General features: G+C 41.1%; 1 long non-coding RNA gene across 23 annotated transcripts in view; it reads left to right on the top strand.

The window, feature by feature from the left end:
- The window catches only part of LOC133072355 (uncharacterized), a 446,833-nt gene that overhangs the window by 206,114 nt on the left and 213,107 nt on the right, over positions 1–27,612 (top strand). For 15 of the 23 annotated variants that reach the window (XR_009696717.1, XR_009696720.1, XR_009696706.1 and 12 more), the window contains one exon: positions 23,559–23,646. The exons of 4 other annotated variants lie outside the window; for them this stretch is intronic. This is a non-coding gene — a long non-coding RNA (uncharacterized LOC133072355). Of the gene's footprint in view, positions 1–3,534; positions 3,603–23,558; positions 23,647–27,612 lie in introns of all 23 variants that reach the window. 4 more of the 23 variants (XR_009696701.1, XR_009696705.1, XR_009696700.1 and 1 more) reach the window with 2 other exon arrangements.

The following is a 27,612-nucleotide window of genomic DNA, read 5'->3' as shown; positions in this document are numbered from 1 at the left end:
TTGAGCTATATTCCTCTTTCAGCTGATCATTATTAACAATAGTTGCCTCTAAAGCTTTAGTAGCTCTCAGCTGTAACCTTTACACTTGGTACATTCCTGCTTTGTGAGGGGTTATAAATTCCATGATTTAAAAAAATTAGGAACATTCTTGGATTTTTGTAGCCAGCAGTTCTGAGACTGGTTACCTGGGAGATGGAGGGTTAAGCATCCTATATCTCTGCTCACATATCTGAGCCACTTTCCTGTTGAATGCTGCAAGTGTGTAATGAGTGTTTACTAAAGGACAATTCTTTACCCAAGAAGAGACAATGATAAGCACGGTCATTTGTTGTCTGTATTTGTGGTTGCTTATTATGGATCTAGGAGCATTTGGTGCTGAAAATCAAACCCGCTTCCCCCACATGGTTACTGTAAATGATTTAAATCAATCCCTTTTACACAGCATCAGGTACAGGAAGCGCAATATGTGGTGACTAAATATGCCATTTAAATTCTTCTCAGGCAAATGTTAAAAGGCGGGGAGGGGAAGCTGAGATTGGTGAGGTAACTGTATTCAAATATTTTTGATAGGTTTCTAAGATACATGTTTCTTTTTCTAAAGCCAATGCATTCATGCCTAAGAAAGAAAACAAACAGGGAAAATGGCTCTTGTGTTTGTGAGCTCATGAGAAATGCCAAAAGAGTTGTTTGTGCCCAGTCGCAAATATCAGGGTGTCTTTATTGTTAAGCTTTGATGCTTGGAATCAGGCGGAACGTTTCCATGACAACCAACAGACATTATGTTTATTTACTGAATGGCAGGGAATGACAGTGTTGGCCACTGACATTTTAGTTTTTTTCTCTTCTTTTTCTCCCCAGCAAAGATTTGTTTTAGTTGATGAAAATGGCAACAGCATCTTTCATTTTATTTGTCAGAGCTTCTACGGCCAAAGTAAACGGTAGTTTAATTTGATTCAGCTCTTCCTTGAAACATCCTTTATAGACCCGTTGCTTTATGGGTTTTGGAGAGTGCTTATGGTGGGCAGTTGCTGGTGAGATGATTTGCAAACTGAAAAGCAAATTTCAGGTTTTATTCACTTGAAAACGATCTAATAACTGCATTCCAGGCTGTCTAAATTTACATAGGTCTCATTAACGTCCTCTAAATTTCATGTGACCTTGTTTATGCTCCTACTGATGCATTCGTAAAAAGAGTCTATTAAAACTTTGAACAAGACTACAACCCCATCAGAGACGGGAGATGGCGCTGCAGGGTGGGTCGGGACAGTTTTTTTTACTGGTTGTAAATAACGATATATTCCTATCTGCCTGTGGCTTGTCTGCCCTCTAAATTATTTGCGGTCAATTTTTAATGCTGAACAGGCTTCCTCCTACTATCCAGCTGGTGTGTGCTCAAGGGATATAAACCAATGTTAGCATTTGCTTTGAGAAAACACAATTAACAAGGCAAGCTGCTATTGCAGGGTGGGGGGCAGGGGTGCAGTCTGGGGTGTGGGTTGGGAGGAGGGGATGGTTATTCAAGATATATGATATTTGCTAAAGCAGAGAACTGGCTTTTTCTTAACTCCTATTTAGTATTATCTGTGCTACTGCTGTGATTAATTTGAACAATTGAAATGAGACACTTCCAGCTCTTAAGGCAAGATCTCCAAGTGCTTTGGGAAAGAGTATGTGACTCTTTGGAGGTGCTTAAAATATTATTTTCTGAATCACTTTTCCCTGATTTTCTGTGGCTTGTGTAGAAATTAGCTGCTCTCACGGTAGCTTCATAGCTTCATTACATTCATCTGCTACAGGCCTGTTTCTCACACTAGAGTGGAAGCAGCTTGAAGGCAGGCGCTGTGTCTTACTGATTGTTGTACCCATAGCACCTAGCACAGTTTCAGGTGCGGCAGGCATTCAGGACACCTTTGTGGAATAAAGGAATGAATGATGAAGGAGTGCATTATCACAGCCTGGCTCCTGAGTGAAATCAAACATAGGCCTTTACAACACCACCATATGTTATTGTCTGTTTCTAGTTCTATGGGATTAACACACTGCCCACTGAAGGAAAAGAGGGACACAAGAGGATGTTGTTCTGATTTGTGGTGTGTGTATGCATGGATATGCACGAAGAGAATAATACAACAGAAAAGTAACACAGGAAAGAAGGAGATTCTGCTGAGAGCCATGTCTTGCCACAAGGAGACTGCAGTAGATGAGGCAGAGCACTGAAGACCTGGAACTCAGATTTTCTGGCAGTTGACAGATGAAACCTTTGGGTCTCAATGACTTCTCCTCTAACATGAGGGGTTGGGTCAGATCAACTTCTCTCAAATCGTGTTCAGTTGGTTCCAGTGGACACCAAGGCCTGCAAGTATTAATAGCTCTTCTGAAATAACCCCAAATCAACTGAACAATCAATTCTGTGTAAAACTAAATTAAACGTGAATATTGAGAATGCCAGGAGTTAAGTGTAGACTGAATCTTAAAGGTCTTACAAATATGTGGTTTCCATGATTCTTCAATCAGGAATCCTGTCAGAGGAAGCCTGCAGGCAAAAATTACCTTTTTTTTTTTTTTTATAGTCTTATTTGATAACAGAACCACTTTGCTCAGAGACATCTCTAGACATTCATGGGGCACTGGTGACCTGGATTAGTAGTTTGTTTTTTGTTTTTTCCCCCAGAGGAAAACAAGTTCAAGATGATTGTAATTCTGAATCATGCTCTTATTTTATCAAGGTGTTAAAAAAAACACTCATTGGTATATTTCACCACTATAATAGAAAAAAAACAGAGATTTGGAAATTTGTGGTAGTATTATAGATAACCAAAAGTAAAAAACCTGCACTCATCTGTGGTTTGACTACATTTAAATTCACTGATAATGGTCAGGCCACCAAGTCCCCTTGATGTGAGAGATGCTGACTGAGATAGAGGTCTTGAAAAATACATGACTTCCACAGCATCTTCTGTGATTTGTCAATCAGGTATCCAACCAGAGGGAGCCCATGGTATCTTCCCTAAAGATCTCAAAGGAGGATCAAAAAGATGAAGAATAGTATATTTATCTTCTTTTACCACAAGCCTTCCTCAGCTCTGCTTCAGATAGAATGTTACCAGCATTATTATCAACAACAGAAAATTAGCAATCACCTACGGGGTTAAAAAGTGCTCTGGATACAGTACATGGAACTTGTCAGGGAAAGGGGGAAGGAGAAGATAACTTGTATTTGTTGAGTAGCTGCTACACAATGGGGATCAATTTGACCAAACTCAAAGAGATGGTGGAGGACAGAGGAGCCACTGGCGGGTTACAGTCCATGAGGTTGCAAAGAGTCAGACATGACTTAGCGACTGAACAACGATTACGTGCCATGCATTATGCTAATGATTCTTAGGAGGTGTGGGTGTCATCATTTCCCTTTTACATGTGAGAAAACTGAGGTTCGTGGTGACTCGAGGGTCATCAGCTAGAAAGGGGTATAGCCTTGATTAAAATCCTGGTATATTATGACATCCTGGTATGTTATGACATTTTCTTCTGCAGAGAGGAGAGGATCCAGACCTAGAGTGAATCAACACTAGCAGCTCTAACTAAGTCACAGAGGCTGTAAGGTAAGAGGAGAAGGCACCATGATTTTGGGGATCAGAGACAGAACCAAATAAGATGCAGGATGTGAGTTGATGTTTGAGGAAGTAGAGGATCTAGAGGCACGTTTAGAATCATGTTTAAACAAAAGAACCACACTGCTTCTGATGCTTTGTGACCACATGCTGGTATCAGAAAGAAATGAGAGGGCTTGAGGGCCAAGTTCAGGATTGTCCCAGGCTCCAGAGTTTCAGGGTGTCATCTCACAGCTGGCAGACACTCATGATCCTTAGGGTATGGCTGCTGTAGGTTGAAAGTTTGTGCTCTGTCCCAATTCATGTCTTGAAACATAATCCCTAATGTGTTGGTATTTGAAGCTGGAATTTTTGGAAAGTGTTAGGTCAAAACTGTAGAGCCCTCATGAATGGGATTAGTGTTCTTACCAAAGAGACCCCAGAGAACTTCCTTGTCACTGCTGCCATGTGAGGACACAACCAAAAGGTGACTATCTAGGAAGCAGGTTCTCAAGACAGCAAATCTTCTGGCACTTTGATCTTAGACTTCCCAGCTTCCATAACTCTGAGAAATAGATTTCTGTTGTTTATAAGCCCTCTAGCTTGTGGCATTTTTGTACTAGTATTCCAAACAGACTGAGATAATGATAAAACTATAGACATTCCTGAGCTCCTGATGTTACTGCAATGGGCTTCTTCTACTTTAGCCCTTTGGCAGACTTCATGGTCTTGCCTTTGCAATGGCTCCGTTAAATATTGTATAGTGAAAAGAAAGACATGGAATCTCAATTGGAAAATGGGCAAAAAAAACAGAACTGTCAAAAATAAGCTCTTGTGATCTTACATTTCTATTTCCTCTGCTTTCTTGCATTTACTATATTTTAAATTACTCCAAGTGGACCCTAACAATGACTGGTCTTCCACTTAATATAGCTGAGAAGTTCTGGTGAATGCTGTGGAATTCTTTCTCCTCTCTCGGAAATAATCTTGGTTTATGACAATGTCAGCAGTTTCTGGTTAAGTCTAATTGCTGTCCCCTAAGCAGCACCTGTTCATTTGTCTTTTACAGTGCTTATGGGCATTCTTCTGTGGAATTATTCCAGCTATCAGAGTATTGTTTGAATAGTGACACATTAAATCTCAAAGCAAGTCATATAGCATTTGGAATCTGAGTTTTGGGTCACAAACAGAATGCTTTCAAAATATTGAACCTGCTCACTTTAACAGGTGGAAGACTATAAGAAAATCACACATTTTATATTGAGTATGCCCTACATATATGAATACAAAGTAGCCTTAGAGCTTGCTGAATATATGTGTGTATAGATATATACATATATATGTATATATATATAAACATTTGGCAATATCTCCAACAATCAAGACTTGGAGAGTGTGTAATATTACTTTAGAAGTAGATAGGATGTTTTATAGATCTCATCTAGGAGTTTTAAAACTGTGCCCCCTGGAGCTTAAAGGATTATCTAGAGCTGCCACAGGAAATACTGGGCTTCAGTGTCTATTCTGTTACAAACAAGTAGCTCCTTCATTGGGCTTCCCTGGTGGCTCAGTGGTAAAGAATCTGCCTACAGTGCAGGAGATGCAGGTTCGATCCCTGGGTTGGGAAAATCCTCCTCCTTAGGAGGAGGGCCCAGCATCCCACTTCAGTATTCTTGCCTGGAGAATCCCATGGACAGAGGAGGCTGGTGGGCTACAGTCTACAGAGTCACAAAGAGTCTAACTCGACTGAAGCTGCTGAGTATGCACGCGCGAGCCCCTTCATTACCTGTTTCAGTTATTGGAGCTCCTCATTAGACTTCATTTGAAGAAGGACTCCAAAGTTACATGAAAGTCTAGAAACCACATGTCTAGTCCCTTTATTCCAGATGAGAACAAAATCTGGAGCAGGCACGTAACTTTCCTTCAGGTAGGATGCTAGTATCAAACTCTCGGTTGGACTCACCAGGCTCACTTCCCATTGTATAGTTCTCCCACTTGGCAATAATGTTTGCCATTGATCAGATTTATTTGAGGTTCCTGGTTCAGAGACAAAAATTTAGACCCTTAAGGAATCTTTACTTTTTTCATGATACAGAATGATGTGTTTTGTACTCACATTCACTGTCAACATACAAGGAAGGTACAAATGCACATATGAGGCAGGAAAAGAATAATGGTCAAAATGGTCATGACTTTTAATAATTGCTGTGAACTTCAGTGTGAAGAATATTATTATTGAATTTCAATATCACTGCCACACTTTTAAGAAGTCTTCTCTGAACCACAGAGTAATAAAACATGGAAACTACATTTCCCAGACACCCTTGTCAGGAGAGTCTCTGTCAGATTCAACCAAAGGGGGTACCTCTGGAAATCTGGGAGGCAGGAGGAAAGGAGGAGCTATTATCCTTGTAGAAGCATGAATAGACAGCTGATGTAGGATTTGCTGGTGACTTACATTACAACATCTTCCTAAGAATAATCTACCTCTGTGCTACAGGCAACTGAGATCATTGTCAGTGACTTCCAACTGTATTGAAAGTCTTTCCAAGAATCAACTATGTTTGTGCTGCAGAAGCTGTGACTGGTGGTGGTGGCTTCCCACCCTGTGTTTCTGTATTTCTTGAAAGTGGCCTTCCTGAGCTATGCTCTCATGACCTTCCAATTGCTGCATGTCCTCTAACTCCCTCGGTTCAACTTCTTCTTGCTCAGATTATCAAGAGCACTGTCTGTTTTCTGTATTGAAACCTGGCATTTCCAAAGTTTGATTTCTTCATGGAAAGACATAACTGGGATATAGGTGGGTAGCAGGCATATTGATACATGAAACTGGAAGGAGACAGCTTCAAATGTTGTTTAATTCCTATGAGGCTGCCCTCAAAGCAAGAAGAGCAACAAAGAAAGAGGAGCCTCTGTGGGCAGAGCCAGAGGCCCTAGAGAACAATGGGCAGAGGAGTTCTACCCAGAGAACAGAACCTGGCCTAGTGAGGTACTGTCCCCTCTCCAGGGTTGGGGTCCTTTGGAGCATTTGCTCAGCGGGACTTCAGAATTCTTATGGTTCAGTGACTGACATGGGACTTCCCTTCTTCATCTTCCAAATGGAGGGGTTTGTTGAGGCTGTCCTTGATACATTTCCCATTGTTGGGGTTTATGTGGTAGGGTAATGGGGTGGGCAGCTTTTTTGTTTTAGTTCACAGGTTATTAGATCAAAAGGAATCTCATTTGGACCTGATGGGGAAGTCTTCTTCTTCCCCATCTGCACTTCTGCCGGAGATCCAAGACTCAAGCTTTGGATTTGACTATTGGATAGAACTTTGAATTGCTCCTCTTAGAAGAAGTGAGTTCCACGTGCTGAAGAAAGAATAAAATGGATATTTGATTACTAAAACATAAAAGTGAGTCAGCAACCTGCTGTATGCTTATCCATCTTATTTATTTTTTCTTGAGCACAGAGAAGATTCCATTTCCCAGTTTCCTTCTCTGGTTGGTGCATCTAGTGGTTTTCTAAACAGCAGAACGTGGTCTGAAATAATGTCTATCACTTTCAGGTATTGCGTAAAAGTCCCTGTATGATCACTTTCTCTTCCCCCTCTGATGTCAACCATAGTGCAATTGTTGAAAAAAGAGTTTCAACATAAAAGGAATCTTGTTTGGGGATCACTGCTTTAGAAAATCCACCCAGGAGAGCCTCTTGACTCACATTAGCCTAGAAGTGAGAGAATTACCATGGTTATTATGATAATGATGTTACCAAGGTTTTTAGTTGTTATAGCACATAGTGTTTCTTATCCTGAGTCGTAAAGGAATTTAATAATGTAATTAGCATAAAACACCTTGGTACCCTTACTTGAAAAGACCGAGAGTGAGGCCATGACTTTCTAATTATGGTGGGTTTTCTGATTCACCCTGATATGATTTTTAAATCCTTACTTAGTCTTTTTAAGTAGGGTATCAAGGTGTTTTAATTCTGGGATATATTATTAATTTCCTGATAAATCTGTAGGAAAGAGGTATTTCCTCTATTCCCATACCCAGAGAGAGACATTTTTGCATTTGATAGTGAAGGAATAGGCCTTAGAAAAGAAGTCCTTTGATTCTGATTATCACAAATGAAAAACAAGGGAAGGCCATGTTCACACAGCTCCCAAGAAGGATGGAGGCTCTTCTGTGCAAGTGAATGTTAGCTTTGTGTACCACCACACTGCAGATGGGGACCTCAGCACATTGCAGTCAAGTCTGGCTTGGAGGATTGTGAGCTGAGGGGAATCAAGGATGAAGGGGTAGAGGAGGTCAGTTGGGGTTAATGGTGCAGATCTTAAGGATACTTGTAAAGATGCTACATTTGTCACCCAAAGTCCCATACTTTACAATGAGTGGTGAGACTCACAATAGAACTTTCAGTCTAAGCACCTTACCTTGCCTCTTAAACAACATAATATATATGTTTTTCTTAATATTAATTGCAATATTTGTTAACTGAAGAACATTTAGGAATTATAGAAAAGCATAAAGTAGAAAAAAGTCATAATCCCCAACCCAGGAAATAATCACTATTGTTTTGCTGTAGCGCTTATCAATCTTTTAAATTAATATACATATATTTCAAAATCAAAGTTGACTTATACTTTAAGGGTACTTTGTATTAATTGGTATAGGCCAGATTATGCTGCTAGAGCAAAAGATCCTCCAATTTCAGTGGCATATAATATTAAAAGTTTACTTCTCATTCATGCTACATGTCTGTTCCAGATCAGATCCATCCGTGCTCCACATCACCTCCATTCTAGGGACCCACAGTGAAGGAGAAGCCCCTGTTTGAAACAATCTCCTGGCAGAGAAAAAAGAGGACTATCTTATAGTGGTCTTTAAGCCTGTGCATAAAGTGACTCATAACACATGTCATTTCTGCTTTCATTTCATTTTGGAAAGCACATCATGTGCCCAAGTGGGTAAGAAAATAAAACCCTCTGAGGGAGGAGCACCAAATATCTGTGAACAGTAATGCTTAGGCCACTTAGCTTGTTTAATGTTCCACACTCTCTTGCAAGTACTGGAATTGTTGTTAATTAATGTGATATTGTTTTCTCTGTGAGTTTTTGCATATCTCCCACCTTCATTTCCTTTCATCTTTGTTCTCATTGACACAGGAAGGAAAGGTGGGGGATGGGTTGGAGACCCTTCCACCAGTGGAAATGAACTTGTTATCAATAAATGGCATCAGTAGGCACAGGAAAATTCTAGAAGCTTATAGAAGTAAATCCAAAACATAGAATTATCACTAGCAGGAATTTTAAATTACATTCTCAATTCAAAAATTAACTTATTCAACAGAAATCTTCACCAAATGGTGGTCCTTATCTGGCTTCTCCATGCTGAGAGAGAGACAGCTTCCTGGCACCATGGCAGTCCTGTCTAGCAGCTGGCTCAAGGGTCCATATGTAATCAGAGTTAGTGTTTTAGGTTCAGATGCCCACATCTACCTATCTCTGTCAGCCTCCTACCTTCTGTTCTCAAAGGCTCTGCCTAGGGGGTCAGGATGCAGCTTTGCAAATCTGAAATCACCTGCTTATTTTCTCAGTACCCAGCTGTTCACTGAATGGTTTAAGAACAGAAGGAAAACGTCCATTCTCCAACCCCCATGTGCTTCTGGCCCTTGGCTTTGTGGACATCACCTCCTGTGCTGAGGAGGGCACAAAACTCAGTCACCATCCATTACGTCCTCGCCAGGGCCCACAAATGTCTGCCCAGAGACAGGGGAACATTCATAATGCTATGTGGCACCTTCTGATGCTACCCCTGCCCATGGCTTTCTAATTGGCATGCTGAATTCCTGGGCAGCAGACATTGTCCCCATTCTACTTTCATTCTTGTGTGGTAGAGATCCAATTATTTGCAGACTATAACAAGTCACATTCATCCTTATCTTGCAAGTGCGATCTGACTTCCAAGTACACCCCCGGGGGTGCCTCTCTGAGCCCTTTCGCTTGACTTGTCCAGAGGTCACCTTTATGTGGAGCCCCAGTTTTGGACAACCAGCAGCCCCTTCTGACTCTGCACCGTTTGTCTTTAGCCTCTGTCTCGTGTTCACTGTCTCTGCTCTCTCTTCCTAGTCATATTTAGGGATTGTTTGCATCTATTTATTATTCAGTGAAGACTGTATATGTTTTGCATTTAATAAGTCACTGAACACACAAGGCTTCTTGCTGAGCTGGAGTGGAATATGGTATTTGCTAGATCAACTATCCTCTCCAGAAGGCAATAAGTAATCTTCTTGTCTCCCACTGTGTCTGCTGGATTCTTTCAAATGAGCACAACTCTAAACACAACAATGTCCTTTAGAATTTTGTTTTCAGTCCTGCTCCTCTAAAGGGGTAAATCCCGATGTCTTTCTAATTTTTAAGTATACCATACATCGAAGAAAGACTTCCCAAGCTGTGTAATTTCTGGGTTTGAACACAAACACCAGGTGGCTTAGTGATAAAGAATCCACTTGCCAATGCAGAAGCCACAGGAGACACGGGTTTGATCCCAGAGTCGGGAAGATCTCCTAGAAGAGGAAATGGCAATCCACTCCAGTGTTCTTGCCTGGAGAATTCCATGGACAGAGAATCCTGGTGGGCTATAGTCCATGGGGCCCCAAAGAGTCAGACCTGACTAAGCACGCATATCAGGAATGGAGAAAGTTCCTGCTCACAGCATACATACTCACAAATTTGACTTTTTTTTTTTTTTTTTCAAATGTCTTTAGCAAATGCAGAGAAAGAAGAGAATTCTAATAGCACTGTCTGCAAATATGGGCACTTCTTAGGGAAACAGTAAATTTGATGTCAATAGAAGAAAGATGGAAGATGGATATAGAATGGTGGGAATGTGGGATTCAAGGATGAAATAGGGTTGATACATTTCACGATACTTTGAAATGCTGAGACTTTTTGAATCCATGTACCCTGTGTTGTCTAGTCAGAATGAGCTAAGAAGGAAAAAGCATTTCATGATACATTTCATGATACTTTGAAATGCTGAGACTTTTTGAACCCACACACCCTGTGTTGCCTTGTCAGAATGAGCTAAAAAGGAAAAAGCAAACAGGAACGTATCCTAAGACAAATTGTTCCTTTTCCCAGGCAGTGCTCTATTTGGATATTTAGAGTAGCCTTCTGAATGCCTGGAGTTTATCTTTGGCTGCAAGACAAGCATACACTGGGCCTGCAATCGGGAGAGGAGGAGGAGAAAGAACAACAACAAAAAGACCCCTTGCCAGGCGTGTAGAGGCGGAGGTGGGGCAGAGCCAGGCTCCTGACTGGCACTGCAGGGTTCTGAGGCTGGGACAGCTGTGGAGCCCATCACCTCAGGAGGAAGGGTTTGTTCTGCTCCTGATTTCCTGGCTCCCAAACTCTCTGCACATTCTCTCCGGCTGAGTTCATTCTTGGCTGGTCCTCAAAGGCAAGAAAGCCAGGTGCTGGGGTGGAGCCAGGTTAGAGCCTGGAAGTTCATCCACCTTTGTGATGTTAAAGGTAAGGGAGGAAATGTGAGATAGAAAGCTTACTGGACTCTTTTTTTTTTTAATTTTTTTTTAATTGGAGGGTAATTGCTTTATAGTGTTGTGTTGGTTTCTGCCATATAACAAGGTGAATTATAATCATAATTGTATATATAGCCTTTCCCTCTAGAGCCTCACTCCCCCGTCCCACCCCATCACTCTAAATCATCACAGAGCACCAGGCTGGGCTCCCTGTGTTATACAACACTCTTGATTCCACTCTGAGGAAGATCTGTGAAGGCTTTTAAAGGAATCAGGTGGTAGCTTAAGAATGGTTTTTTTGTTTGTTTGTTTTTAAGTTGAGGATTTTTTGCCTCTGTGAAAGCATCACACCCCTATGTGTTGGTGGCTGTTTGTCATCAGCTTCTCTTTGACTGTATGTAGGAGGAACAAGTGGCTTTTCTTGTCTGCAAAAGATTTACCGAGCTCCTTGGCCACCCTATTGCATAATGTCTGTGCTCCAGGATTTGTGTGGAGTGGCTGTGAAAGAACAAGCTTGCTCTCTTTAACCTCGTTAGTGTAGGGTAGATATGGAATAAAGCCATGTGTTGTGCTCTTGTAAAATGTCAAAAGCTAAGGAGCTTCCTGGTGTCATTGAAGTTATGACCTATCTGGATAACTCTGTCTCAAGACTCCCAAAGTATAGCTGATACAGGGTCTTCTCTGGCTCCCAGCCTAACCAAATCTAGTTTTCATCTGCCACCCACTCACAGCAATTAACTCTTCCCAACATAACAGAATCTATGCTCTCTAAATACTTCAGTTGGCATCTTTATATCTCAACAGAATACAAATCTAAGCACCCAATAGTCCAGGATTATCTTTGAGAGACTGTGCGGGGGTGGGGGGGGAATATACTAAGTTTTTTTTTTTTTTTTTTACCGTTATTTTCAGGGAAACAGAGGTATTGGTTTTATAGTGCTAGCCCAGAGAAGTTAAATTACTTATATAGGATTAATATAAACTATGTTAAAAGCTCCAAGTAGAAAAGAAGTCCTTTGATTGGATTTTAATATATCCAATAAGCATAAATAAGACAAAAGGATAAACATAACAGAGAGATGTATTTGGATCAAACAAAGAATATCTTTTTGATAAAAGACCTGTTCCCAAAAACTGGACTGTCTTGGTTTACAGTGGGCTTCCATTAGTCAAGGTGTTCAAGAAAAGGCTATAAAAATATTTGATCATTAACTAGCTCTAAGGTATAAAAACAGCAATGAGCATTTTTACTTCGTTAATTAAGGAGTTCTTAATATGTAATCCCCATACATGAATGTAGGATTACTTTTAGGTACACATTTTTGGAGGAGATTTTTTTCCTCGTTTGTTTTTTTTAATCACAAGCTCTTTTATATGATAAACCAATCAATTAGCTCCCTGTAAAGAGTTAACCTCTCTATGTAAAGATTCCAACTAAGTCTTTAAGTCTCCACCTTAAACGTGATTGTAATGATAAAGTTCAATAGACATTTGAGGATAATTTCTAATATGAAAGATAGAAATCAAAATAAACAAAATAGTAACAATAATGCAGGGAGGAGAGAAAAAAGTAACAACAACAACAAAATAACTCATTTTTATACCCAGAAAACAAAGAAGATACCTTATAAAACAGTGAGCTATGGACTATATAAAATAAATATGGAAGCAAAAAGGAGCTCTTGGAAATTAAAATTATGATGGCAGACATGAAAAATTCACAAGAAGAATTCAAAGACAAAATTGAGAAAGTTTTGAGAAAAGATGAGAGGATAAAGAAATGGAAAACAGGAGAAAAAAATGAGAATTAGTCCAGGACATCCAACATTTGAATAAAAGGAAGACCTTGAAAAAATAGAGGATGTCATCAAATAAATAACTCAGGGGAAAATTTCCATCCCCAAAGTACATGAGTTTCTAGGTAGAAAGGGCCTAATAATTATGTCCTTTAATCTATTTTTAACAGGTTAAACAAATACCTATGCCAAGGTATATAAGTATAACATTTCAGAATACTGTTTTTAGGGAGAAGATTCTAAGTTTCCAAAAAGAAAGAAAAAGAGAAAAACAAAACAAAAAGCAAAATCCAAACAGGTCATAAGCAAAAATGAGACAAATAGTTCAGATACAACAGACTGGAAATTAGAACTGGAATTGAACTCTTGAACAGTAAAATTGAGTAAACAATGAATTAATTTGTTTATTTATTATAAAGGGAAAACTGTTTCAACTCAGAATTTTATACCCACCCAAAGATGGTAGGAATGGTATGGGTGTTGGGGGGACAGTGAGGATAGGACAGGAACAGGAGAACAGCAGCTTTTTCACACATTCAAGATACTGTACAATGGCAAATGTCTAAATAGCATATATACCAGAACTTCTGGAGCACTGTTCACCAGGGATATTCATGGTAACAGCATCAGTAGCAGGTGTGAAGTTTTCCCACTGCTCACAACACCCTGGAGAAGAGAGAGCATAGTCTGACAGAGCTAAATGTCAGACTCTGGAGAAAGTACTCAGGTACTTGGACTTTGGGGTTTTTTAACTGCATACTTAGGGAAGCATCAAAATATTCTCTATGTAATCAGAGGCCAGGATACAAGGGTAATGGTACTTGGCCGAAACTTATCTCCAGTCTTCTTCTGCCAAGATACTATTTTTAATTGGAGATAGCACCAACCCCACCCCTAGAGTGATCCAAGTGCTGAAATCCAAGCCCTGAGGTTGCAGCCGTGTGAAGAGTCAAGTAGTGGTGGACATTATATCATCAACTTTCATGGTTAGTAAAGCACCAGCCCTTCTCCTGGAATGACTGGGGAACAGGGGTCCAAATGTTGATGGTTGGCATTAGTTGCCAGAAGCACCAGGCACATCTTGTTTAAACTGAGCTTTGAAGAAGTCAACACTTGCTGGTAGGTCAGTTTGTAGGATATTGGTCTTGAACAAGTTATACTTTTCCTCTCAAATAATTTACTTCACATACACCTTTTCTGAGGCAACTACTGAATGATGCTCCACCATATTGAGAGAGTAAACCAAGAAAGAGGAAGATACACAATCTTAAGAAAAAGGAGAGGCAAAGATAATTACCAGGATGACAGTGAAGGGAAATCCCCCGGATGATAGAAATTTTCATATCCCACACAGAAGTTCACAGGGGTGAAAAGGAGAACAAGACCATGGATTTGGAATTCTTGGTTTTACTTCCATTTAAATATATTTCACTGTTGGAGTCACTAGTCATAATTTTTCCTCTTTCAGTTCTTGAGTCACTCATTTGGAACAAAGCAGGAAAAACCAAATTTAAATACAAATCCAGTCATGTGTCAGGAGGTTCCTTCTTTGGTCCCCAAAGTTCTTAGAGCCTGTCCTGACTCCTGGCACCCTTGGCAACCCCACTCCCTGAGAGGAGCCACGTATGCTTTGTGGTTATCTTTCCAAGGAGATTTGGGGAGAATGACATCAGCAGAAGAGCCAGATTAGATAATGTAAAACATCTGCCTCTCTACCCTTTCAGGTCAGCTCCTTTGTGAAGTAAAGATTTGCAACCTTCTGCATGCACAAAAATAATCTGGGGAAATTGAAATATATATACATATACATGTATATATTTTAATTGAAATATGCATATATATGTGTGTGTGTGTGTGTGTGTATATATATATATATATATATATATATTTTTTTTTTCCCCCTGACTTCAACAGTAAAAGGTCTGATTCACTGGGTCTGTGTTAAAACCCAGTTGTCTGAATTTTTAACATATAGGTGGTTGAATTACAAACCCACCTCAAAGAAAGCCTACTGGAGAGACTGAGCTCTCAAGATCCAGAAGATCCACTAATGATCGAATCCCGTGAGCATACTCCCCTGTAATTAACTCCAGAGACATGGAATCTGTTTTCAGCGAATGAGCTGGCATTTCTTTTAAAGACAATGTGGAGTGGTCCTAGTTTGGGAACGAGCTTGTATGGAAGAAAGCCATCTGACATGTCTTCTGAGGACTATTTTGTATTCTAAGGGGATGCCTCAACAATATGCCATTAGTGTATAGATAATTTAGTGACATAAAAGCGATGAAGCAGAATTACAAGTAGGATTTCCAGGAGAAATAAACTTGCTTTTTGTCCAAGCGTCTAAATAATACTTATTTGGTTTCAAAAAAATACTTATTTGGTTTCAACAGAGGGCTCAATTCTCTCAAAATCGTAAAACTCCAAGACCCATTTTTTTCACAAAGCCATCACCACCATCAGTACTGCTACTAATTCCCAGAGTTCCCCCAAAACCCCATTCTCCCTTGGAAAAATCCAAGGTGGTTCAGTGAAAGCACTTGTTTTCAGCTTTATATGTGTGTTTGTCTCTCTAACCAGATTACAGACCTTATAGGAGTAGAAAAATATATTTTTAATCTTCATATCACCTTGATGGGTGATGATTGAGGTGATCTATCACTATTGACTCAGTTAAATTATATATTTTCCCCAGTCATTCAGTATACAGCAAATGTAATTCATAGTATTTGAAATATTTTATAATATTTTAAAATTAATACTTTTCTAGTTAATAGTAAAAAAAATGGAAAATTTTTTCCAAGAATATAGTTTCAAAATGAAAATGAATTTTAGAATAACTACTTCCAGAAATTTAACTGGATAATATCTACTCTTTCATTTTAAAAACAATGATATTAATAGTAATAAATCACTTCTCAATTTTTATAATGCCCCTAGAACCCACTTTCTCCACTTTTATTTTTATTTTTTTCCACTTTTAAAAATATGGTAATTAAAATAATATTGTGTTATTGATGATACTATACACCTAAGGTGAAACTGGGAACTGAGACATTAGACAACTGGGAAACTGGGCAATTAGATAATTCGTGCTTTCAGAACTTTAACTCCAAATATAGAGATCTTAAGTGAAAGTTGCCCTTTATTTTATTCTTTTAGGCCTCAATTTCCATTTTTCTGCATTGACACACCCAAGAGATCATAGTAGGGCATATAATAGTCAATCCTCTATATTTATGCACATCAGCTTGCTGTACACATTTACTTCAGAGCCTCCCAGAACTCACTGCATGGGCTTCAGCTGGTTTCATTCAGGTGCATCTTGACGTGCCTGCCTCTCCTCCTACCCAGCACATCTCTATCAGGGGGGTAGACATGAAACTGCTCAGTGCTTACACATGTGCAACCTACAAATGCAGGGTAGTTAGTGCCCCATAGGACAACCTCTGACTATTGCGGGGGTGGGAGCCAAGGCATACATTCTTTTCCTTTGTTTCCCTCAAATGGATGGTTCTGAAATACCATCTGAAACTCAGCCATTGGCTGTGTGGTCCTGGGGATTCAAGTCACCATTTGCTTCTATTATATGTCCTTGTATTGGCATTCCTTGCTTCCTCCCTCCCTCCCTCTCATCACCCCCCCATATTTATGTGCATAAATACTGAGGATTACATTAATCAAATATTCTCTCATACATGCTCTATGTTCTGAGGAACCTAAACAATAAAACGAAACTTGAGAGTAGTGGGGAGATAACAAAACTGCGGGGGTTCTAAAGTTTGATTTTTGAGATGCAATCAGTTTTTTTTTTTTCTTAGGCTGATTTAAAAATATACTTGTATTACTTGGTCATAATTGCTTGGTGAAAGAAAAGAAAGCCACTTTGGATTAAAGTTTTGTCCCAGATCATCCACAAAGTGGATAGTTCAAATTCAGATAATCTATGAATGACCATCGTCACACTAACACTAATGGAGCTGCTACCTAGAAAAATATACAAGATAGTGATGGTAAATATTTATTTATTATTATTTTAAAATTCACTTGGCTGCACTGGGTCTTAGTTGTGGCATGTGGGATCTAGTTCCCCAAACAGGGATCAAACCTGGGTCCCCTGCATTGGGAGTGTGGAGTCTTAGCCACTGGACCACCAGGGAAGCCCTACGCATAAGTATTTTAGTATGATCCATTGGATCTCTAATCCAATAAGTGAGTACAGTATTTAGAAAAAACTTCAAAGCCATTAGAACACCAAACAGAATTAGCAAGAATGAATAGCAATATAACACTTGATTGTCTTACAAAGTTTCCCGTACTGTGTAGATCTATATACTGCAATTGGCATGCCTCAGGTTTCTTTTAATTTATGTTAACTGCTTTCCTCTTGTAAATGCCAATATTTGTTCAAGAAACACAGTCATTTGTTCTGTTCAGTTCAGTCGCTCAGTTGTGTCCAACTCTTTGGTGTGCCTGCAGCACACCAGGCTTCCCTGTCTGTCCATCACCAACTCCCGGAGTTCACACAAACCCATGTCCATTGAGTCAGTGATGCCATCCAACCATCTCATCCTCTGTTGTCCCCTTCTCCTCCTACCCTCAATCTTTTCCAGCATTGGGGTCTTTTCAAATGAGTCAGCTCTTTGCATCAGGTGGCCAAAATATTGGAGTTTCGGCTTCAACATCAGTCCTTCCAGTGAACATTCAAGAGGACTGGTTGGATCTCCTTGCAGTCCAAGGGACTCTCAAGAGTCTTCTCCAACACCACAGTTGAAAAGCATCAATTCTTCGGCGCTCAGCTTTCTTTATAGTCCAACTCTCACATCCATACATGACTACTGAAAAAACCATAGCCTTGATTAGACGGGCCTTTGTTGGCAAAGTAATGTCTCTGCTTTTTAATATGCTGTCTAGGTTGGTCATAACTTTTCTTCCAAGGAGTAAGTGTCTTTTGATTTCATGGCTGCAGTCACCATCTGCAGTGATTTTGGAGCCCCCCAAAAATAAATTCTGCCACTATTTCCACTATTTCTCCATCTATTTTCCATGAAGTGATGGGACCAGATGCCATTACCTTAGTTTTCTGAATGTTGAGCTTTAAGCCAACTTTTGTTCTGTAGATGTCCAAATTCTAGCCACTGTCCTTCAAAATGAAATGAAAGTACAAGAGAAGACTTCTCTCAAGTATTGTCAAAGGGCGTTTTTTTCCCCCTTGATAAAGATTCTACACACCTTATTCCTCTGGGGATTAGTAGTCTTACTTAATACAAGAGTAAGTCAATAATGAAATGTGTATTTTCCCATTATTGGGAAATAATGGGAATTAACTCAACCTTGATAACTTTACATTTATAAAAATTTTAATCATTTTTCTGCTTATATTTTAAGTGGAGAACAAACATTATTTTCACTAACTATGCAGTGAGTTTTGTAACTGTCATCAGAATCTGGTAAGTCTAGACTTATGATGGATTCCAACACATAGGCTTTACAGATGAATAAATGTAGGCTCAGAGATGCCAGGGACTGCATATCAGCATCACTCAGCAGCCCAGCGGCACTGGGCCCGGAGTCCTAGACTCCTGCTCACCCATTCTGATGACCCTGTGACCATTCTAGTGGCCACTCTACTCTACTCATCCATTGGTTGCAGCCTTACTTGACCAAGGCTGTCAATGCTTGTGAGGTCAGGATGACTCTGTCTTTATTTTGCCCAAGACCTTTCTATAAATTCATTTGTACCATTTTTTTTTAGATTCCACAAATAAGTGATATTGAATGATACTTTTTTGAATTACTTCACTTAGTATGATCATCTCTAGTTCCATCCATGTTGCTGCAGATGGCATTATTTCATTCTTTTTAGGGCAGAGTAATATTCCATTGTGTATATGTATTTATCCATTTATCTACTGATGGATGTTTAGACTGCTTCCGTGTCTTACCTACTATAAATAGTGCTGCTATGAACCTTGGGGTGCATGTATCTTTTCTAATTAGAGTTTTCATCTTTTCTGGATACAGTCCCAGGAGTGGAATTGCTGGATCATATGGTAACTCTATTTTTAGTTTTTTAATAAACTACCATATTTTTCTCTATAGTGGCTATACCAATTTGCATTCTCATCAACAGTGTAGGAGGGGTCCCTTTTCTCCACATGCTCTCCAGCATTTGTTATTTGTGGATGTTTTGATGATGGCCATTCTGATCCATGTAAGGTGATATCTCATCGTAGTTTTGATTTCATTCTTAAGATGTTAAGCATGGCTTGTGAGTTCAATTCACAGATATACTGAACTATACTAAAATGTATCTGAAAGTTTGCTGAATTATTGGAAGACTGTTTCTTGCTATGGTCAATACATTGCTCTTTTCGTCATTATTTCAAAGTACTATCCATGAACTCAGTTATTCTACATGCTGACTTTCATCCTTATCAGTTAATATTTCTGAAGATTCACCCAATCGAGAGAGAAAGATAGGAGTATGAACTACCATGAAATATATATAAGTAACATAAATATGATTTAATGAATATAATCAGCTGAACTTAGAGTAAGGGTGTTTCCTGTTTTTATAGGAAAAGATTATAAATTAAAATCTTTGTCAGTAAACATTAGACTTCTTGATAATTGTTGTTTAGTCATTCAGTTGTGTCCAGCTCTTCTGTGACCTCATGGACTGTAGCCTGCCAGGCTCCTCTGTCCATGGGATTTCCCAGGCAAGAATACTGGACTGGGTTGCCGTTTCCTTCTCTAGGGGATCTTCCAGACCCAGAGATGGAATCCACATCTCCTGCATTGGCAGGCAGGTTCTTTACCACTGATCCACTAGGGAAACTCCTTCTTGCTCATTAGTTGAAGTAAATTAACAAAGAAGTCTTTTGGAAGGCAGCTTCAGCTGAGTCCTAGTCTGAAGGCTGTATCAAGGCTGCTATTAGTAGGAGGAGGAGTTTCATTACCCTGCTATCTAAGACCTTGTGTCCTGGAAGAGCTGTGTTTGGGTTCAGCCTTCTGTAGGGAATAAATCTAAAGAGTGTCTGAGGTACTAGAGAGCCTTCCTGTTCAAAGTTTAGCTTCTTCACTGACTGATTGTATGACTTGGGACAAAAATTTTGAAACTTTGTCAAGTCCTAATTTCCTAATCCAGAGATGAACTTTTAGAGAATCAGATGAAACAATGATTGCAAAGCTCTCAGTACGCTGTCTGGCATATAGGAAATACTCCATTACTCCATGAATTCTGCTTCTTATCATCTTCTACAATGCACAAAATGATTCTTTTTATTCAATGACAGTATCACAATGGCCCATTAGGGGAGGGCTGAACAGTACTTCATTTTGACAAGGTAAGATGAGAGATGAGATGCATCGAAAATAAGTACTAAGTAATGTAAGTTCATTTTTTCCCATAGGATTATAAAATAGAAAAAAGAGTTCTGCTGAGTGAAGAGAAAATATTTAAAATGATCATGGAGATGTCTTTTTATTTTATAAAGAAAAAACTCAATATCTACTATTTTAAAAAAAATTGGCAAAAGCTATCATCCCTACAATCATCAAAATTAGTGGGGCTATTGATTTATTTAGGGGGCTTCCCAGGTGGCTCAGTGGTAAAGAATCTGCCTGCCAATGCAGGAGATGCAGTTTTGATCCCTGGGTGGGAAAGATCCTCTGGAGAAGAGAATGGCAACCAACTCCAGTATTCCTGCCTAGAAAATTCCATGGACAGAGGAGCTTGGCGGTCTATAGTTCATGGGGTCGCAAAGGAGTCAGATACGACTGAGCGACTGAGCACATTGATTTATTTAACTTGATTTCTTGGTTTGGATTAATTGGTTGGTGAGAGTGTATTGAAAGGAAATTAATCTCTTGATAAGAACAGCGCTAATGTTAATGGATAAACGATAACATACACACTCTTATCCATTAAGGAAAGCTGGGGAAACCTGGGTAGAAGTATATTATTTGAGAGTTGGGAAGAGGCAGCACTTACTTGAAGCCACCCAAAGAATCTAATTACAGCAGAAAGAAGAGAGGGGAAAAGGAAAAGGGAATAAACAATGGCAATGTGTGGGGTGTAGATGGGGGTGTGTGGTCCTGAAGCCTGACCATTTATCATATGAAATATTGGACTGGGCTGAGGTTGGGTAACTTCGGACACTGGAAAGGCCTGATCCTTACTCTCTGAACCTTGGGGTAATCTTTAGACATTACCATTAATTATTTAGACTCAGAAGACTGCAAAAACATCTTGATTCATTGGCAAAGTGACAAGCATATGGTGTGTTTTGCAAAGCTCTAGGTTTCTGTTGAGAGGAAGCTAACATTAATTTCTTACAAATTCTACAGGGACTTTCCAAGCCACCCATTGTTAACATAGTTTGACATCAAAGTTGGAGAGCTGGGAGTTTTGAAAAATAAGTTAGGTCCAAATTAGCAGCTTTATTCAGGCTGGCAACAAGGAAGCTTCTGAGACACCATAGATTTCCCACAAAGAGCGACAGAGCATCGGACAGCTTTGCAGCTTGATTGATGGTAGAGGTGGCAGGTCTATTTAGTGGGTCCTACAGGATGGTGCTTAGAATCTGGTGTTTCCTGCAGTGCTTGGCAGTCTGGCAACCCTCAGGCAAGAGTCCCAGTTCAGACTCACCAGACATGTGGTACCATCATGGTCAGGGCTGCCCTCTGGGTGAGTGAGGCAAGTAGCCCACCAATTCACAAGCTGTTGGGGGACATCCCCTAGGGACGGGAGAGAGGTGGGGAGAAAGGAGGTGTGGGTATATATGAAGTAAAAGACGTACAAAGAACCTCTCATGGTTTGCAGATACTCATTATTGTTTGGGCTGCTTCTGACAGGGCTTCCAATTTGAGTTGCAAGGCTTCTCTTGTTCTAAGGTTAGATTTGTTCTATCTTCCATCCTGCAATGGGCTCTTAATGATCCTAGGGGCAAACAGTTCATTTCTCACCCTCTATCTTCTCTGTCGTCTTTGGACCTCCTCAAACCTCCATCAGAAAGGTGTGGTGAAGTTTGAATTTCATTTATTGTACACGTTTATAGAATGCAGTTTGCATAAGAATTCTGTCTCTGATGGCAATAAGGTTTAGTGATCAAGGCATAAATATTAATAAATGGAGCTTTTCTTAGGAACTACCAGAAAAAAACCTTTGATAATGCAAGCAAAGGCAAAAAATGAAAATATGAACTATTCATATTAGGGGAGAGAGTGTACACAGATATATAGTAAACAGGATTTAAATAAAAATATTTATAAAGAACCTGAGGTATTTACCGTTGGCTGAAATGGCCCATTCTATATTGTTAACAGACAATTTGACCTCTTCAGCCCAGGAATAAAGCCTCTACTCTGAGAGGAGTCACCATCTATTTCAACATGCTTTACGTAGATTCACTCATAAATTATGTTAGAAATACAAGCATTGGCCATAGTTTAAAAACACTTCTTTGTCTGGAAAACTCTTATATCCATTTTAAGCCCTTTTGGTTACATGTATACCATTTCCCTTCTGTCCCCAGAGAAAATAAATTCTAAAGAAGATAAAACCTTCTCTTTCCCCCCCAATAAAGTGTTTTATATATGGTGGTCATGTCATCACTCTTCCATCTTCCCCATGCTTTACAATCCCAGTTTTATTCATCATTCCCCACAGGTGCTGTTTTCCAAGTGTCTAATCATCTGTTAAGCACCCCAACTAGTAGACTGTGCCCATATTTCACTCCCCATATTGAGGGTCTCTTACCTACACCCAGAGATTCTAGGAAAGTGCTAATAACTACCAAGAGCAGACTGTTTATCTAATTTGTGACTTCGGTTTATCAGTTTTGTTCGTTTGTGCTGTACCTTTGAGATAAACTACCGCAGGATCATGGCCACATCTTCTTGATACTGTCCCAGGATCAAACCTACATCCTTCTCATGTGTGGGCAGTGCTTTTCAGATGTCTGAATCTCTTCTTCACAAACAGGGTGCTCACCGTTATGGGAATGGTACTTCATGGTTCCTCTTTAGACTTTGACATATCCATCTAAAAGCCTTGGGACCCAGTAAGGAGGATGCAAAGAACCACTCCTGGTCAATTAAAGGCCAGTTCCTCTTCTGTGCCTTGTGTGTGCTGGTTTTTGTCTAGGTGTTTTGTCTACAGTCCTTTCTTCTCAATGGAAATCTCCTCCTCCTCCTTAGGGATCCAACTCAAACGTTGCCTCATTAAACCCCTATGATGGATGGCATGTTCCTATTCACTTTGTCCTCCTACAGTCACCCTTACTATCCAATCCCCAGGTGGAGGTCCAAGAGAACAAAGTAGGAGCTTTATTAAATTTTTTATAGTCCCAGAAGTTAACAGAATATTTGATATACAGTAGCTGTTGTATTTCCTGAATTAATTAATTGATCATTTTATTAAATACTGGAGTTGGGAGAAGAAAGAATTGAAAGTCACTAACATAGAACTATTATGCCATAGAGTGGCTCAGAGCAAGGGAGGAGAGAGAGAATAAATGGTAAGGAATGCAGCCACAACAACCCTCAGGAGTGTGTGTGTGTGTGTGTGTGTGTGTGTGTGTGTGTGTAGAAAGATGAGTTGACAAAGAGTGCTTGGTGACGAACCACAATACTGTTATTTTATAGCCGTGAAGAAACAGAATTTCAAGAAGGAACATTAAAAAACTCTTGCAACAGCACTCCACCTGATTGAGCATCTGCCCAGCTCCGTAAGGTAATGTCGTGCCTCTCTTCCTCACTGAAGGCTTTATTTCACTTCCAGAAGCATCTGCGCTCTCCCCTCGCTCACAAACTCGCCCCTCACTGTGCCCCTGCCTGGAACACCCTCTCCTGCTTCTCTCAGAGGCCTCACCTCCACCCTCACTGTCCTGCCTGCTCCAGACACCCTCCTCACCAGTCTCCACAAGCTCCCATTTACTCCTCAACCTCTTGCTTATTTCCTTCCCAGATCCGGTCAGATTTTTAATTACTGAAAGCGTGCATGCACATATTTTTCATCTGTCCTTAGGATGTAAACTCCACAAAAGATGACACTTAATAAGAGAAGACAGAAAATAATAACAAAATAAGGCATCTTTGGACTTTGTTCCCTGCCGAGTTCCCTGCTGTGTACTATTGGCAAGAGGAGAGTTTTCTGCTCACTTCAGCAGTCATCCATGCCTTCCGTCCCCCACCATGTCGTAGTGCTGGGAACTAGACTAGACATTCTCTCTTGCCGCTTAGCGCTGAATTTCATGGGCCGCTCTCACCACTACCCTGCCAAACTAGGGTTCTTCCAAATCCATTTTAAACAGATATGAAGGCTCCTTTTACTTCCGGTTCTTGCCTTTTCAATAAGGCTAAGCTGTAGGGCAAAGATTGCAAGGAAGCCTCTGGCCCCAGGAGACCCTTGCATGGAGGGGCACCATGGGGTGGCTTCATTGCTATTCTGGGCTTTGGAAATGGAATAGCGGGTCTCATTGCCTCCCCACAGCTGCTCTGCAGGGAGCATGTAAAATCTCTGCAAACAGTCCCAGTGTGCTTATAAAACCTCAGGTCACTGACAATTGCAGTGCTCATTTGCTGTGGCCAATTTAGCGCTAATAAGCTGAAACTGGGCTTCTGGGATTTGTTTCCATGGCATGTAAACTCCCTTTAGAAACGGAGTCCCCCCCCCCCCCCCCCCCCCCAAAGGTTTCTTTTATTCAGTCTCCATTTTTGTGAGCTGACTTGCGGCCCGTTTAGGAAGTGCCAGAATCATCACTTCCGCCTTCGTCAGAGCCTGTGCTCCACTAGAGGGCAGCCCAGCTGCCACTGGGCCCGAAGGGACCCCGGGCAAAGACGTGCTGGAGCCCCGGTCTTTCCCGTCTGGGGAGGCGTGGCGAGCGATGGCCGGGCAGGTCAAGCTGCCTTCACATCTGGGTAACAGACCCGGGTGCGTGCACAGCGCTCCGAGGCTGCGGGCAGGCCCCGTGCCAGGGCACCCAGGTGGGCCTCCGGACTCCGGGCCCTGAGGCCCTCAGTGGGGCTGCCCTCGGAGAAGCCCAGCTGAGGCATGCCCACTCCTCACAGATGGCTCACAGCCTCCCTCCCAGCCCCTGACCTGGGAAGGAGCCCTTTCGGAAGGTGTGGATCATTCCTGCGGCTGCAAGTCAGAAGTCTCTCCATTTTGAACTTGATTCCCTGTGACTTGGAGGCAGGCACCAGGCCCACAGAGCATTCAGCTCACTTCTGCCTCCTGCTAGGAGAGCTGATTAGCCACTGTGATTGGCCTCACAGTTTGCATAGATTTGGAACAAGACGGCAAGGGGGCTCTTTGCCTTCAAGGACGCAGCGTACCTCTCTCCCAACAGACAATCCCTGTGGATTTAGGAGAGCTGGTAGACTTAGCGTGGTTGCCATTTTGAAGCTCCTTTGTGATCGTTGACAATTCAGATTTGCCCAAAATAAGCAGTTCTGGTGTTCCTTCCAGCCTCCTTGAGGCCTGGGGATGCTGAAAAGCTCCTGGTTCCAACCAAAGCAAGATTTTACCAGAAATCTGGCTGTCTCACAGCCTCACCATCCCCATGGGCTGATTACAAAGTGCAGTCACCTAATTGTTTGTGATCTGCCAAACCCTGTCAGGAATTTGCTTGTAGCTTGGAAGTTCTGCCAAAAACTTCTCTCTAGTTCTGGGCAGAGACACTCGGAGACACCTCTGGGGCCAACTTTCTTTCGTCACGTTCGGCGAAGATGCAAGCTGTCCTGAGAGAGAGCCAGAGTGACTAGGAAAGTGGGGGTGGGGTGAGGTGACCTTGAGAGCCGAGCTCCTTTCTTAGCTTCTCCAGTGGAAAATCACCGCTTTGCCAGCCCATACGCCATCATCCACAAAGGGCAGCTGATGGACCCAGGGTTCAGGCCAGTGAGGACAGTGGCCATTTGCCATGGGGGCAGCAGAAATCTGCCCTTCCTGGGAGATGCTGTTCCCCTGGGATGGGAGATTGCTATGAGATGGATCACTGCAATTTTCCTCTGAGAAGGAAGGTTTCATTGTGTACATTGTGGTGTGTGTGTGTGTATGTGTGTGTGAGATGGAGAGAGAGGGAGAGAGAGAGAGAGAGAGAGATGGGTGGAGAGAGTGAGTTGTGGTGTGGGTTACTGCAATTTTTAACCTAGTCATTTCTCAACCACCTACGTTTGATGCAAAATGCATAACCTATACTGGAATCAAATTATTGGCGATGAACTAACCCTGCCAGGTGTTTGGCCTCTGCCTGGCCTGTGTTTCAGGACCCCTCTCATTGCTTACAGTTCTGATCCTCACCCATTGGACAAAACCCCATGGTTGGACAAAACCCCATGCTTTCCAAGGCACAAGCTGCCTCCTTCTTCCGTAATGAATGATAGCATGTACCGTATCCATTTATGCCCATCAAGGGCATATCTCACATCCTGGCTGCTGTTGAAAGGCAGTTGGCAAGTAAGATAACACCTGGTGGCCAGACCCCCTTTGACAAGATGAGTGTTTGCTCTCTAACCCAGCTGGGAGGCAGGCACTGGATTGTTGCTGGGTGAGCGGAGAGATCCCTGCACAGAGGGGAGGCCAAGTCCTCCCCAGGGGATCAAGAAACGCGCAGGCTGTCGCCCTCTGATCTCCAGTTGCCAAACCATCTCTACAAGCGGTGTGGTCTCATCTAAGGAAAAAATTAAATCCTTCTGAGCAAGATGTTGGGATGTTATTCATTCCTTGGGCATTGGCTGACAGTGTCAGTCAGGTAAATTATTTTCCACCTTTATATTTCAATTTTTCTCCGATTTCTACTGTATTCCACCTTTGCTCACCCTTGAAAAATGCTGGCAGCAAACACTCTCTTATGAGAACCCGATGAGCATAGATTATGTGGCTGGTGCACTTTGAGTTTTGTAAAGGAAATGGGCTACAAGTTCAGATCTCATCACAGGGAGACCAGAGAGATAGGTAAACTCTGCTGAGAGGTGATAAACTTGATGTTGGTTATGGATGCTCATGAGGTGAGGTTTGGCTTCATTAAGGCCCACAGTTTTTAATTTTCTTGTTGAACAGTTCTTTAAACAAGTCCATTGGCCAAAAGACAAGAGCTGAAGGGTGAAGTGTTGGCAGAGTAACACATGGAAACACTAAAAAACTGAGGGTGCTTGTTCTGCAGAAAACTGTAAGGACCAGTTTTTAAGCATTTGAAGGGTTGCCACTTAGAAAGATCAGAGTTGTTCTGCATAATCTTCGATTGACTAAAGCTGAAAGGAGCCAAAATTTGAAAAAAAAATTTCTAACAATTACAATTGTCTGATTGTCTAATTGAGTTGGAACAAATATGAACCAAACATAGATGAATAAAACCTTGATGATCTCTGATTCATAATTCTATGATTTCCTTTTCCTAAATGTAAGTCTCCCAATAATTATATTTAACTTACCACCTATTTAACAAGTCATCTTCATCTTCATCCCTCAAACAAACTTGCTGGAATACCATGTAGGCAGCTTAACTATTCTCAGCTCTCTGAGTTTTATTCCTCTATTCTTCACCAGGAATGTGCGAACCTCCTCCATACCCAATCAGTTTAGTGTTGTATGTACCCAGTTGCCACATCACTGTTTTTACTGGTTGGCTCTATTTATTCTGTCGAGTGCTATGGTGAATGTGACATCTCCTGCCTAGCCCACTCCCCGCACCGCCCCACC

The sequence above is a fragment of the Dama dama genome, chromosome 18 (genome assembly GCF_033118175.1).
Source record: "Dama dama isolate Ldn47 chromosome 18, ASM3311817v1, whole genome shotgun sequence".
NCBI lineage: Eukaryota > Metazoa > Chordata > Mammalia > Artiodactyla > Cervidae > Dama > Dama dama.
This window is presented reverse-complemented; position numbering and strand designations above follow the sequence as displayed.